Source organism: Grammomys surdaster, unplaced genomic scaffold (genome assembly GCF_004785775.1).
Source record: "Grammomys surdaster isolate TR1022 unplaced genomic scaffold, NIH_TR_1.0 125604, whole genome shotgun sequence".
Taxonomy (NCBI): Eukaryota; Metazoa; Chordata; class Mammalia; order Rodentia; family Muridae; genus Grammomys; species Grammomys surdaster.
In genome coordinates, this window is record NW_021620447.1 from 1,612,891 (window position 1) to 1,628,096 (window position 15,206).

General features: G+C 40.5%; 2 pseudogenes; one reads left to right on the plus strand and one right to left on the minus strand.

Annotated features, from left to right (window-relative positions):
• Positions 1-354: 354 nt before the first annotated feature.
• LOC114638524 lies at positions 355-1,161 on the minus strand (annotated as a pseudogene).
• Positions 1,162-11,244: 10,083 nt separating this feature from the next.
• Positions 11,245-13,046, plus strand: LOC114638522 (annotated as a pseudogene).
• Positions 13,047-15,206: the final 2,160 nt, after the last annotated feature.

The following is a 15,206-nucleotide window of genomic DNA, read 5'->3' on the forward strand; positions in this document are numbered from 1 at the left end:
CTGAGGTAATGGCTGTCCTTGTCACTGAGGTGCATTTCCTGTATGCAGCAAAATCCTTGTTCTTTCTCCTGTATCTAGTCTGTTAGTTTATGTCTTTTTATTGGGAAATTGAGTTCATTGGTGTTAAGAGATATTAAGAACTAGTAATAGTTGCTTCCTGTTATTTTTGTTGTTAGAGGTGGAATTATGTTTGTGTGTCTATCTTCTTTTGGGTTTGTCAAAAGAAGATTACCTTCTTGCTTTTTCTTTTTTCTTTTTCCCATTTAAATCAGAAACACCTTTATTGACAGTTAGGACAGTTAAACACACGCAAAGACAAAGAGACCACAGAAGTGTAAAATTGCAGCACATGAGTTAATATTCTTCACCCTCATCGTCCCCTTCAGCACTATCTGCCCCAACCTCCTCATAATCCTTCTCTAGGGCAGCCATGTCCTCAGGGGCCTCATAAAACTCCCCCTCCTCCATGCCCTCATCCACATACCAATGCACAAAGGCACACTTGGCATACATCAGATCAAACTTGTGATCTAGGTGGGCCCAGGCCTCAGCAATGGCTGTGGTGTTGCTCAGCATGCACACAGCTCTCTGGACCTTGGCCAGGTCACCACCAGGTACCACAGTGGGAGGCTGGTAATTAATGCCAACCTTGAAGCCAGTGGGTCACCAGTCCACAAACTGGATGGTACACTTTGTCTTGATGGTGGCAATGGCAGCACTGACATCTTTGGGGACCACATCACCACGGTACAGCAGGCAGCAAGCCATGTATTTACCATGGCGAGGGTCACATTTCACCATCTGGTTGGCTGACTCAAAGCAGGCATTGGTGATCTCTGCTACCGTAAGTTGCTCATGGTAGGCTTTCTTAGCAGAGATGACAGGGGCATATGTGGCCAGAGGGAAGTGGATGCGAGGGTAGGGTACCAGATTGGTCTGGAATTCTGTCAGATCAGCATTCAGGGCCCCATCAAATCTGAGGGAAGCAGTGATGGAAGAGACAATCTGACCAATAAGGCGGTTAAGGTTAGTGTAGGTTGGGCGCTCAATGTCGAGGTTTCTACAACAGATGTCATAGATGGCCTCATTGTCTACCATGAAGGCACAATCAGAGTGCTCCAGGGTGGTGTGGGTGGTGAGGATGGAATTGTAGGGCTCAACCAGACTCCTTGGTAGTTTGCAAGTGGGAGATCTTCATCACCCTCTCTTCACTCCCTCAGTTTTTGCAGACCACTTCAAGGATTAAATATGCGTGAGTGCATCTCCATCCATGTCGGCCAGGCTGGTGTCCAGATTGGCAATGCCTGCTGGGAGCTCTACTGCTTGGAACATGGCATCCAGCCCGATGGCCAGATGCCAAGTGACAAGACCATTGTGGGAGGAGATGAGTCCTTCAACACCTTCTAAAGTGAGACGGGGGCTGGCAAGCACGTGCCCCGGGCAGTGTTTCTAGACCTGAAAACCACAGTTATCGATGAAGTTAGCACTGGCACCTACCGCCAGCTCTTCCACCCTGGGCAGCTCATCACAGGCAAGGAGGATGCTGTCAATAACTATGCCCGTGACCACTACACCATTGGCAAGGAGCTCATTGACCTTGTCTTGGACAGGATTCGCAAGCTGGCTGACAGTTCACGGGTTTCCAGGGCTTCTTGGTTTTCCACAGCTTTGGCGGGGGCACTGGCTCTGGGTTCACCTCCCTGCTGATGGAGCGACCGGCTCTCTGTTGATTACGGAAAGAAGTCCAAGCTGGAATTCTCCATCTACCCAGCCCCCCAGGTTTCCACTGCTGTGGTTGAGCCTTCTTGCTTTTTCTATGGTATAGTTTTCTTACTTGTGTGGGAGTTTTCCATTTTTATCCTTTGTAGGACTGGATTTGTAAAAATATATTGTGTAAATTTGTCTTTGTCATGGGATATCTTGGTTTCTTCATCTATGATAATTGAGAATTTGCTGGGTAAAGTGCTCTAGGCTGGCATTTTTGTTCTCTTTGTGTCTGTATGACATCTGCAAAGGACTTTCTGGCTTTTAGAGTCTCTGCTGAGAAGTCTGGTGTAATTCTGATAGGTCTATCTTTATTTGTTACTTCCTCTCTTACTGATTTTAGTATTCTTTCTTTGTTTTGTGGATGTGGTGTTCTGATTATTATGTGATGAGAAGCATTTCTTTCCAGTTCCAATCTATTTGGGGTTCTGTAGGCTTCTTGTATGCTTATGGGCATCTCTTTCTTTAGATTAGGGATGCTTTCTTCTATAATTTTTTTGAAGGTATTTACTGGCCCTTTGAGTTAGGAATCTTTGCTCTCTTCTCTACTAGTTATCCTTAGATTTGGTCTTCGTATTATGTCCTGGATTTCCTGGATGTTTCTTTTTGCATTTTGCATTTTCTTTGACTGTTGCTTGAATATTTTCTATGGTATCTTCTGCACCTGAGATTCTCTCTTCTGTCTCTTGTATTCTGTTTGTATTACTTGCATCTATGACTCCTCATCTGTTTTCTAGGTTTTCTATCTCCATGGTTGTCTCTCTTTGTGTTTTATTTATTGTTTCTATTCTGATTTTTTAGATCCTGGTTAGTTTTGTACAATTTCTTCACCTGTTTGGTAGTGTTTTCCTGTATTTCTTTAAGGGATTTGTGTGTTTCCTTTTGAAGGGCTTCCATCTGATTACCAGTTTTCTCCTGCATTTCTTTAAGGGAGTTATTTATGTCCTTCTTAAAGTTCTCTATTATCTTCATGAGATGTGATTTTTTTTTAGGTTGGTATTATATAACATTTATTAAAATAATACTATGGGTTAATAGAAACAGCAAAGAGCCAAAGAATTAAAATGCAAGCTATGTAAAATCCCAACTAAAACCCAGAAGTGTCTAATGTATTCATTCATCAGCTAACTAAAAGCCCAAGAAAGACAAGACACCCAATATAATAAAGTACTGCAAAACAATTGACAATTTTCAGTTATCAAAATTGTGGATTTTGCATTTTGTATCCTTTTCTCAATCAAGAAAAAAATTCTTTTGAATGTTATATAACATACATATAAAACAAGATAGAAAAATACATTTTAAACTTGTAACAATGGCTGTAAATACATTATCTTACATGTTTCTCATAGGCAATAGGTTGGTTATGGTACATACACAGTATGAAACTACTAAGATAATAAAGAATAGACAAAAAATACATGTCATCTGTATGGTAACATACAAGCGACACCCCCGTCTACCCACGCTAAAAAATTACATAATACTGTCAGGAAAAAAGTCTTAAAAACTACATACTTTAATAAGAAAAAATTCAATAGAGTGATAATACTGAGAACCAAGGCATTCAGAGATTCCAAAAGTCATGCTTTTTTCAGTTGACTCAAAACACTGTCAACTAAATTTTCAAAAGTTTGTTCAGAGCCAGCATTACTCATAAACGTCACATATCTATTGTTTTACACATTTGCTTTCTTCCCCATAAAAGACCTTTGATAAACATCTAAAATGTCCAGGTATAACACAGCTGAGATGAAACTGGATCAAATACTGGTACTGTTTTTGTTTTTTTAAACTATCACCTCAAGTGTTCTGAGTATCGCATATTTATTCAACCAACCAACCAAAATAAGAATCAAAACGGCACAGCATATATTGTAAATAAATCAAAACCACCACATGTGTAACAGAAAGACAAAGCAGTGGTACATTAAACCAAGCTAGCTGAGTACAAAACAAGGACTGTCCATTGCATAGTAAATAAACTGAAAATGGTTCCAAGTGAGACAGAATAATGGAGAGGTCGCCATGAAGGTGACCAGTGAGCTTCCTGCTGACCTTGACTGTGAAGCCATGAGGGTGTGGAAGAGGGCACGAGTTGATAAGCCAGGAGTCCACGATCACTTGAGATTTGCCGCATCTGGTACTGAGCGGTTAATGACTGACTAAGTCAAGTGTTTAGATGCAGGCTTTGCACACAAACTGCTTCAACTACAAAACTGTTTGACTTTCCAGAGAGAAACTGAAGAGGAAAAGGAATGGAGCTGAGCATTCACTGTACACTGTGGTGCAGGCTTTCCACATTCCTTCAGAGTTACAAAGGTGTGTTTAGGAGCAGTTACTAAAGCCAGCAGAGATGGACTACGTAAGATATCTGATTAAATTTAGGTTACTTAACACTTTTTCAACAATAAAAAATTTCAAAGATTCATTTTGTGAAAAAGTTTGTTAGGCATTACGATTATTTCTAATTGGTAAGAAAAAAATCCATTGTATCCCTCGTCTCCAAATAAAATAAAGCTCTAATTTAATTTTGTCTGTAAACTGATGTTCTCTAAACCTCAGGTTCTCTAAACCTCTAAACCTGTTTTCTCTAAACCTCAGAATCCTTTGGGCTAACACTGAAGATGGTAATAACCAAAAGTACTCAATTATGATTTGTAAAAGAGTGACATTTTAAAATTTACTAGTCAGACATTAGGAAAGTTATCAAATTTTTTCACAGTATCAGATTTGGCAAACTGGCATCAAGATAACGTGACACAAATCTTATAATTTAGACCATCAACTCACTTGTCTCCCCTCACACCTCCTCTCACACACTGGGCGACTGAGGAACATGCAGTAACTTTATTCTGAGGGAGGAGCTGATCTTACAGGACACTTGACTAAATGACCATGAAGGAAAATAAGGCACTTTCTTTTCCTTTAGACTTATTCCAATACTTAAAAAATAAAAAAGAAAGACAAAAAGGCTCTTTTGATCTTTTGCTTCTTGACAACCACCAGAGAAAAATCATTTAATGAAATAAAGGGTTTCTTTGTTCTTTTTCTTTTTTTTTATAACACTTGAAAGTAAAAAATGCTACATTTCCAAAAATATTTTTTTCTGCACCAGTACCCTTGTATAGTAAAAGTATCTACTTTTTGTTCATTTGTTTCAATGCACTACACTTTATCTACAATTTCATTACATGTATACAGCAAATAGGCAAGCATGGCTTTTACATCCTTAATGATATTTTCTATACAGGGAGGTTTAAAAAAATATTTGAACAGTTTGCCCAGTGATGTGACACATAATGCATGTACCCTGTTCGCATCTAATTTTTAAGGTGGTGTAAAATAAAGATTTGGAAATTTTAACTCAGATACTCAACTTCTTAAAAACAGTGTTGTAGTTTTGTTCTTTGCATTACTTTTCAAACTTCCTTGTTAAGTTTTTCTCTCGTGGCACACTTTGTTCTGTAAGGGTAAAAATTAAAACAGCTCAGCAGAGACCACAAACAACTTGGCAAAGACCGCAGGACAGCTTGCTGAGCTTACTGAGAGTAGCCATAATAAAAATATCAAGCCCCTCTAGGGACGAGGTGACCAGAAATTTAGAAACAACCAAAGACATATCTTGACCAGTCTAAACATGCCCAAGTGAGTAATGGGCCACCTGGTGTTTATCCTAGAAGGTCTGAGGCTTCATGGTCAAAAATAGTGGGCCATCCAGCCTGTCAAAATGATTGCTTACGCAAAGTGCTGATGTTTGAAATATCCAATCATATGTAATTGCGCCAGAATTTCCCACTTTTCCCTTCCCCCTTGTGCCTCCCCCTATAAAAGTTCTAAACTTCCTGGGGTCTTCATCGAAATTCTCTCCCCTGCGTGGGATGAGTTTAGATCCAAGGGCCCTTGTTAGTCAACTGCCTTTTGCCATTGCATCAAGTAAGTCTCTCGTGTCTCCTTGGGTGCGCGCTAATTGGGACTTGAGTTGGGGTCCTCTTCCTGGGTCCTTACAGTTCTAATACTTCAAATTTTGGCAGGCAATATAAAAAGGCTGCAATATCTGCCCTTTGAGGGCACTGTAGTGACTAAACAAACAGCATGTCAAATTTTGAATACTTTTGAAGTCACTTCCCCAATGACATCCCTGACCGAAGGTGCATTGTCACACAGTACATTCAGAGAGAGCTTTGACTTCGCTAGGAGAAGAAAAGTCTCTCACAGTAACTGGCTCTGTCACTGAGTAGTTAGGGCCATCTGTCTCCTCTTCTTAAGAGAGGCCTTCTTACCGTTCGTTCGGGGTGGGGCATTGAAAGATGATCAGTGCTGTGGGATGAATTAAATTTTTAATTTGTATTCTTTTACAGACACATAAAGTTTCTCTTGTAACTGAACAATGGGTCCCACAGCGTCAGGCAATTCTGCACTCCTTTTCTCTGTACTGCCATTTAATGTGTCATTGTACATGTCTTTCCATACTCTGCTAATTTCTTCGTCCAGCAGCCGCTCGAGGTGGTTGAAGATCCCACAGAAGTTGGGCAGGCTGCTCATGAGCTTCTTGTCGTTCATCAGCTGCATCAAGTAATCTGGGGTGGGCTTCGGCTTCTTTTTCGTTTCCATTTCCCCGACCATATTCCAGGCTCCGCAGCTCACTCTGCCCGCCGCCGCCGCCGGAGGAGAGGAGGGAGGGGCGGGGGCGAGCTCAGGCCGCCGGCCGCTCCGGACGCGGCGTCCCGCTCCGCGCTGGCTCCAGCTCCGGCTCCCGCGCCAAGCCCCAGGGTGGCCGGCTCCGCGCGCCCGCCCGCCCCCCCGCAGGCACTTTCGCCCGGCAGGACGCGCCGCGGGCAACGCTCCCAGGTGTGAATTTTAATCAGAATCTTTCTTTTCCGCTGTGTTGGGCTATCCAGGGCTTGCTGTGATGGGAGAACTGGGTTCTGATGATGCTAAGTACCCTTGATTTCTCTTGCTTATGTTCTTGAGCTTGCCTCTCACAATCTAGTTATCTCTGGTGTTAGCTGGTCTTGCTGTCTCTGACTGGGGCTTTTCTCTCCTATTAGACTGTCAGCCTGTGATCTTAAGTGTGTCAGCACTTCTGCGAGAACAGCTTGCTCTGGCCAAGATTTGGATACAGACAGCTGTGGCACAGGCTTATTCCTGGGGCAGAGACAGAAACTAGAAGGACCCTATCCCTGGCTGCTCAGATGTTCCTGTGCCCTGTGGGCTCCTGGCGTGTTCTTCTTGGGCCAGATATTGGAGCAATAGAGGTGGTCTCAGCTGTGACCTTGGGTTTGTCAGTACTTCTGGGAGACCAGCTCTCTCTGGGTGGGATTTGTGTATAGAAAGCTATGGCATAGGCTTATATCAAGGGCACAGATGTAAACCTGAAGGATCCTGTTCCCAGCTGTTCTGTGGTTCCTGTGCAAAACTTATTTTTTTTAATGATGTTTATAAGTAGAAATATGTGCCATGTACTAAAAAATGACCCAAAAGTTGCTCCAACATATAACATGGACACATGCTCCACTATCTTCATGACACCCTTATTTATAATAGCCAGAGGCTGGAAAGAACCCAGATGTCCTTCAACATAGGAATGGATACAGAAAATGTGGTGCATTTATACAATGGAGTACTACTCAGCTATTAAAAACAATGAGTTCATGAAATTTGCAGGCAAATGGATGGAACTAAAAAATATAATCCTGTGTGAGGTAACCCAGTCACACAAGAACACACACGGTATGCACTCACTGATAAGTGGATATTAGCCCAAAAGTTCACAATAACCATGATGCAATTCACAGACAATATTAAGCTGAAGAAGAAGGAAGACCAAAGTGCGGATGCTTCAGTCCTTTATAGAAGGGAGAATAAAATACTCATGCGAGGAAACATAGAGACAAAATTAGAGCAGAAAATGAAGAAAAGGCCATCCAGAGACTGCCCCACCTTGGGATCCATAGTATATACAGACACCAAACCTAGACACTATTGCAGATGCCAAAAAGTGCTTACTGACAGGATCCTGATATAACAGCCTCTTGAGAGGCTATGCCAGAGGCTGACAAATGCAGAGGTGGATGCTTGCAGTCAATCACTGGACAGAGCATGGGCTCTCCAATAGCAGAGTTGCAGAAAGGACTGAAGGAGCTGGAGAGGTTTGCAACCCCATAGGAAGAACCATAATATCAACCAACCAGAACCCACAGGACTCCAAGAGACTAACCCACCAACCAAAGAGTCCACATGGAGCGACCCATGGCTCCAGCCGCATGTGTAGCAGAGGATGGCCATGTGGGGCATCAATAGGAGAAGAGGCCTTGGTTCTGGGAAGGCTCAATGCCCCAGTGTAGGAGAATGCCAGGGCAGGAAGATGAGAGTGGGTGGGTGGGCTAGGGGATCACCCTCATTGAAGCAGAGGGAAGTGGAATGGAATAGGGGGTTTCCAGCATGGAAATTGGGAAAGGGGATGATAATATTTGAAAGGTAACTAAAGAAAGTATTCTTTTTAAAAAGATAGCAATATTTAATCAGTCAATCAATATGAACTGAGGAACCTAAGGGTGAGAAAAATCATCATGAGACATAGACTCTGCCATTAATCCATTATTAAACATTACAAGTTATTTTCCTTTTCTTGTTTTGATAGAGTTATTGTATAGTGAGAAGATATACAAGGCATTTATTTTGTATTACTATTTTAAATTGTCATTTCCTACACAAGCCAAGGTCCATGGATATACAGTATTTATGAAGGAGAATAAAATTTGTTCCTTTAGCTCAGAGATTAAAGATATAAAATAATCCCAAAGGCAAATTCTAAGTGCAGGAGATCATTCAGTCCCTTCCTTTTATATACACTGTCCCTCACATAAAGCATCAGAAATTTTGATTATGGACAGGATGTGGGGAGGGCAGAAGAGGAAAGTAATGAGTGATCTTTATGTGTATAGGCAATATTGTTGGTCATTAGCCACCAGGAAAGAGAGCAGTTAGGATTGTTTTACCCATCATAAAGGCAATATCCTTCACTAGCAAGTACATATCTACAATGTACTCTCAAGGCCTAGACATATATTTGTCTCTTAAATATGGTTGCTTTGTGGCTATTGCTATTTATAATTAACTGACATGATTCTAGGTATACATTGAAAGCAATTCTAAATGAAACTAAGGTTATAAATTTTAAACATATGCATTTTTTTAGTATTTTATAAAATCTATATAAATATTTTACTGTTAAAAGAAATATGTAATGCACCTTTTTCACAATGTAATGAAAGTCTATCTTAAATGAATCTGCAAATTACAGGTTCATCTTAGATGAATCTGTGAGTTATACCTATCCTACATATATAATATATTATATGTTTTATATATTATATACAATATATTTGTTGGAAGACTATGAGTATAATTTTTAATATGGTCAAATTTTTTAATGCCCCTCTTCAAGTACTAACACTGTGTGTTAATTGGTTATGTGTCTTTGAATCTAACAAAGCCATTTAACATTTTTCTTTTCCTCTCTTTATTTTGATAATTTTTGCTCCTAACATATACTACATTTATTAAAGAAAATATAAAGTTGCTCTGTTGTAAATGCATTTGGAGTGTTATAACTCTATGGATAACTTTGATAACACTACTGTTTCTACTAAATATCATACATGGAGACCAACTATCATAAAGCAATAATTTGCTCTCTATCATATACACATATTATCTCCTGCATATAAAAAGGACATCTCTCCTAGTTAACAAGAAATTGACATTGAGTTGGAACTGTAGGAAGAGTTTCTCTCTCATCATGGCAGTAAATAAACTGGTATATGTCTTCTGGAATATTAATATACAGTCATTAATTAATTTTTACTCAAAAACAATGTTTACTTGGTAATTAGATATGATTGGCAACCATTCACAACACACTTGAAGACAGTACGTCTTTGTGATAGAGCACTAGGATACAGAGACTATTATAAAAATACATGGTTGTGGGTTTTTTTTTTTTTTGGTTTTCTGGTTCATCTAAAATTACATTTACAACAACATGCAGCCTGTGAAGTGTATAGCAACATTATGTTGTCAAATGGCCACTCTCTAGATGAGACTTTGTATTAGTTTGTCAGTTTGAAATGAACAGATTTGCCTAGTACTCAGTTTCCAATGCTTGGTAATGCTTGTTGTCAGAAATACACTGTTCTTCCTTGAGTCATCAGAAAAATTCAAATCAGGACTACTTTGAGATATCATATTACAGAGTCTGAATGGCTAAGATCAATAAAACAAATAATAGCTTGTGCATGTGAGAATACGAAGCAAGGAGAACCATCACCCATTGCTGGTGGGAGTGGAACTTTATACTTTCACAGTGGAAATCACTGTGCCATTTCCTCAAGAAGACGAGAATGGCTCTACCTCAAGATCCAACTATACGACTCTTAGCTGTATACCAAAGGGATGCTTCATTGTATCACAGAGATACTTGTTTACCCATGATCATGTCTTCTTTATGTGCAATTGCTATACCAATCTTGGTCCTAAGACATTTCAGGCTAATTTGGAGTTCTTACTTTTGATTATGGTTAGACATGCTCAAAAGGAAATGAGATTTGTTTGAGATTTGTCTACTTTTATAGGCAGCAATATCAAGATAATTTTGGAAATTGGAACCTTTGCAGCTTCAATTAAACTTGCATAATGTTTGAATAAAGTAATTGGAATGAGCTAGCTGGGTGTCAGTCTTTTTCAAGAAGGATGAAACCCTCTGCTCTATCAGAGGTGAGCTTCTCTCTCTACTGTGTCACCTATGAATTACATCAAACTATACTTTTAACCTGAGGAAATTAATCTTTTAGTTTCTGAAAAACAAGCCGGTATTTTCTCTAAGAAAATGTCAGAAAAGGCAATACTAATGTTCCCAAAGGCCCACCAATTGTTGCCCATAAACATATACCAGGATTCAAGGCAAAGCAGGCCCGTAGAAGAAAAGTAGAAAATGTAGTTCATGAGGAAGTTCACTACACTATTAAGGAACTTAATGATTTTTCTAATTCATTCAAGCAGAAGTCTGGGGAACATGTGTGGGCATGGATTTTAAGTGTGTAAGATCATGGTGGAAGGAACATGAAACAGATCAGACTGAGTTTATTGATATAGGCCTTCTGAGTGGAGGTTCTAGTTTTTAATATATAAGCTCACACAGGTTTTTTTTTTTTTTTAAAAAAAGTGTAACAAGTTTGTTTGAATGATTTGCTGAAGCATGTATCAAAAGATGGCGGGGAAGCCTTCGCCCTCGCGGCCTTTGCTGAGGGTACCTGCTGCTATGCCCGGCAACACTGATTGGAAGCCGCGGAGGCTGAGAAGGGGTGGAGAGGAGGCTCTGGAGGAGATCAAGTGGAACCGACCTACTGCAATTCATCATCTCGCCGGGCGCCTACCAGGGCGGGCAGCCGCTTCTGAGCATCGCTCTGGGGTTCCGGCATGGCAGAACCCACCTTGAAGCTTCTCTGCAGTGTGGCTCCCAGGATCCACTCCCGGGAATGAGGAGGAGACTCGCGATCACCCGACTCTTCAAACCACAAACGCTTTGATTTGAGCTTAGAAGATGTGTTAATTCCTCACGTAGATGCCGGCAAAAGAGCTAAAAACCCCGAAGTCTTTCTGATCCATGGACCCGACGATCACAGACACAGGGAAGAGCGTCTGAGAAATAAGATTAGAGCGGATCATGAGAAAACCCTGGAGGAAGCAAAAGAAAAGTTAAGAAAGTCAAGAGAGGAAATCCGTGCAAAAATTCAGACAGAGAAAAATAAAGTAGCCAGCAATGAAGACAAAATAGACCAGGGCACTGCCCACAACATGTAGGGGTCAGCAGTGAGGATCCAAAAGACACGGAGACCAGGAAGAAAAGAAACAAAATTAAGGAGAGGATGAAACATGCCTGGGATAATTACAGAACGTACGGATGGGGACATAATGAGCTCAGGCCTATTGCAAAGAAAGGACATTCCACTAACATATTCGGAAGCTCACAGATGGGTGCTATCATCGTGGAGGTTTTGGATACCCTTTATATCATGAGGCTTCATGATGAATTCATGGATGGGCAGAGATGGATTGAAGAAAACCTTGATTTCAGTGTGAATTGGGAAGTGTCTGTGTTTGAAGTTAACATTCGTTTTATTGGAGGACTCCTTGCTGCATATTACCTGTCTGGAGAAGAAATATTCAAGACTAAAGCAATGCAGTTGGCTGAGAAACTCCTTCCTGCCTTTAACACACATGCTGGGATTCCCTGGGCAATAGTAAACCTGAAAAGTGGAGTAGGTCGAAACTGGGGCTGGGCTACTGCGGGGCTGAATTTGATACCCTGCACATGGAATTTGTGCACCTCAGCTATTTGACTGGTGACCTGACTTACTATAATAAGGTCATGCACATTCGGAAACTACTACAGAAAATGGAGCGCCCAAGTGGTCTTTATCCAAATTATTTTAACCCAAGAACAGGGCGCTGGGGTCAGTATCACACATCAGTTGGTGGACTGGGAGATAGTTTTTATGAATACTTACAGAAAGCATGGCTGATGTCAGATAAAACAGACTACGAGGCAAGAAGGATGTATGACGATGCTGTTGAGGCTGTAGAAAAACATCTTATTAAGAAGTCCCGAAGAGGTCTGTTCTCTATTGGAGAATGGAAGAATGGACATTTGGAAAGGAAGATGGGTCATTTGGCCTGCTTTGCTGGGGGAATGTTTGCACTTGGAGCAGATGGTTCCAGAAAGGATAAGGCTGGTCATTATTTAGAACTAGGGGCAGAAATTGCACGAACATGTCATGAGTCATATGACAGAACTGCATTAAAACTAGGTCTTGAGTCATTCAAGTTTGGTGGTACAGTGGAAGCAGTGGCTGTGCAGCAAGCTGAAAAGTATTACATCCTTCGTCCAGAAGTAATTGAAACCTATTGGTATTTATGGCGATTCACTCAAGACCCAAGATACAGGCAGTGGGGCTGGGAAGCACCACTGGCGATTGAGAACTCCTGCCAAGTCAGCGGTGGGTTTTCTGGAGTCAAGGATGTATACTCCCAGACCCCTGCGCATGATGACATGCAGCAGAGCTTTTTTATTGCTGAAACATTAAAATACGTGTACCTGCTGTTCTCTGGTGATGACCTTCTTTCTACCTTTAGACCACTGGGTGTTTAATACAGAGGCTCACCCTCTGCCAGTGTTAAATTTAGCCAATGCCACTCTTTCAGGTAATCCTGCTGTTTGATGAGCACAGCTACAGAAGGACGACCATTCTTACCTGTGTTTGTTTACATGGACCACTATAGAAATTGTCTGGAGAGGCGCCTTTTGAAAACCTGGACCTCTACATCAGTATTCCGGATGAAACTCTTCCCTGCAAGACTCTTCACTTGTAGACATATCAACTTTGAATTTATTCCATTTTATACCTTACCAAAACATGTTCTTGTACACATAGGACAGAGACCTGATGTGTTTTGATTCTTAATGAGACGGCCATATGAGAAACAATGTCTTATTCTATACTGTCAGTGCAAGTCAAGAACGTGGAGTACCTTACAGGAGCTAGAGATGGCTTTTTGAACCAGTTATACATTTGTTTCCTCTCACTGTGGAGCAGCTTTCAAATCAAATATAACATATTGCATAGCCCCTTTCTTCCATTTTAATAATGGAACAAACTGAATGAACAAGAAGAGAGGAACAGTGTAACTACATTGTAGCAAGAAGACTTGGGAAAGAAACATATAACTGTCCCTGTCTGAATTTTCGAGCTCCTCATCGCATTTTTACCAGACTGGCAGCCATTTCATTCCCAATCTAGTCATTGAAATCTGTTTAGATTTAGTTTTTCTCTGAGAGGCATGATCTCATGAATAATACTTTTCAAGTCTTTGTCTCCATATGATATGCTGAACCTGGTATTTATCATAACTGCTGCTTATGAGCCCGAGTGTGGAAGTGTGCATGTCACTCACACTACCATTGGGAGCATGATGGAAGGAGGGAAAGTGCCAGATTGTTGCCTTGAAACCTGTTTTAGGAAAATCTCTGATTTTGTTGGTAGGAAATTATTCTTCTGTACCAGCAACTGTATCAAGCAAACATTTTCTGCTTTAATCTCATAACACAGTTAATAAGTCATTCACCTTACAACTTCATGTGGCTTGGCAAAATTGACTATACTGTTATGCAGCTCTGTACTTGCTAGAACAAGCCTAATCGCTTTTACAACTTACTAAACAAAGGCCAAACATCACAGTGTCCCTTGGGCAGGGTCAGGTCCTTCACTTGTTACCTCACACGTGTGAGCTACTCACAAAGAGCTAAGGTTTTTAAGTTTCTTCAAGATATTATACATCCAAAGAATTATTAGAATAGCTTCAAAATACTTTTCAGTGGCAGATGTGTGATGTAAAGACGACTCACTAAAATGGACATAAACCTAAGGGACTTCCAGATCGTGCATTGATTATTTTTGTTGTTGTTATTGCTCTATATTTTAGCAGAAAACAGGTAAATTTTTATCAAGAACTATAATAGAAGACAAATACTGATGCTGATAAATTTTCTGTCCCTTGAATTTCTGTGATAATTCAAGACACTTTCTTTCATTTAGTATACATGTCATCTGTTGATGACAATAAAATCTGAGAATGCTATAGTTGAATATTTCATGAAACACTTTGTTTACAAACTCTACTGTGGACTTCTGAAAACTTATTTTCCTTAGTTAGTAGCTTTTCTTTTTATCCTAGTGCTAGCTTATAGCAGATTTAAACTGTGAAAAAAAATATAATTGGACATGTTATATATAAGGTGACCGACCATCTTACACCGTAAGTCATTATCTGATACTCAGAGCTCAGCCAGTATTCTACAAACTTGCCACCTCAACCTTGTTCAGTATTTATTAAAGACAACATGTAGAGAGTGAATTCTAGCACATTTCAAAACTATAATGTCTTTTCCTACTTGACATTTTTAAACTGTGAATGAGAAAGGTAGATGGCTATTACTTTAGAAAAGAAAGATGAGGTTTTGGTTCTCAAAAAAAAAAGTGAGACTTCCTCAAACAGCAAAAGCCCACTCCCAAGTCAAAATAAAGTGAGAAACTGGAGGTGCCAAAGACCAAAGCAGGGGACCCTCTGTTCACACTCATGCAGTAAAGGAGTCCCAGGAGTTCTTCCACCCAGGAGCTTAAGATCAAAGGATCACTGAGACATCTGGACACTGAGGAGTTCTGACACAAGCAAGATAACTGGAAAGACAGACTTCAGTCAGACACAGTGAGGACAGGTAACATTAGAATTAGCCAGATGGCGAAAGGCAAGCACAAGAACACAAGCAACAGAAACCAAAGATACTTGGCACCATCAGAACACAGTTCTCCCACCATAGCAAA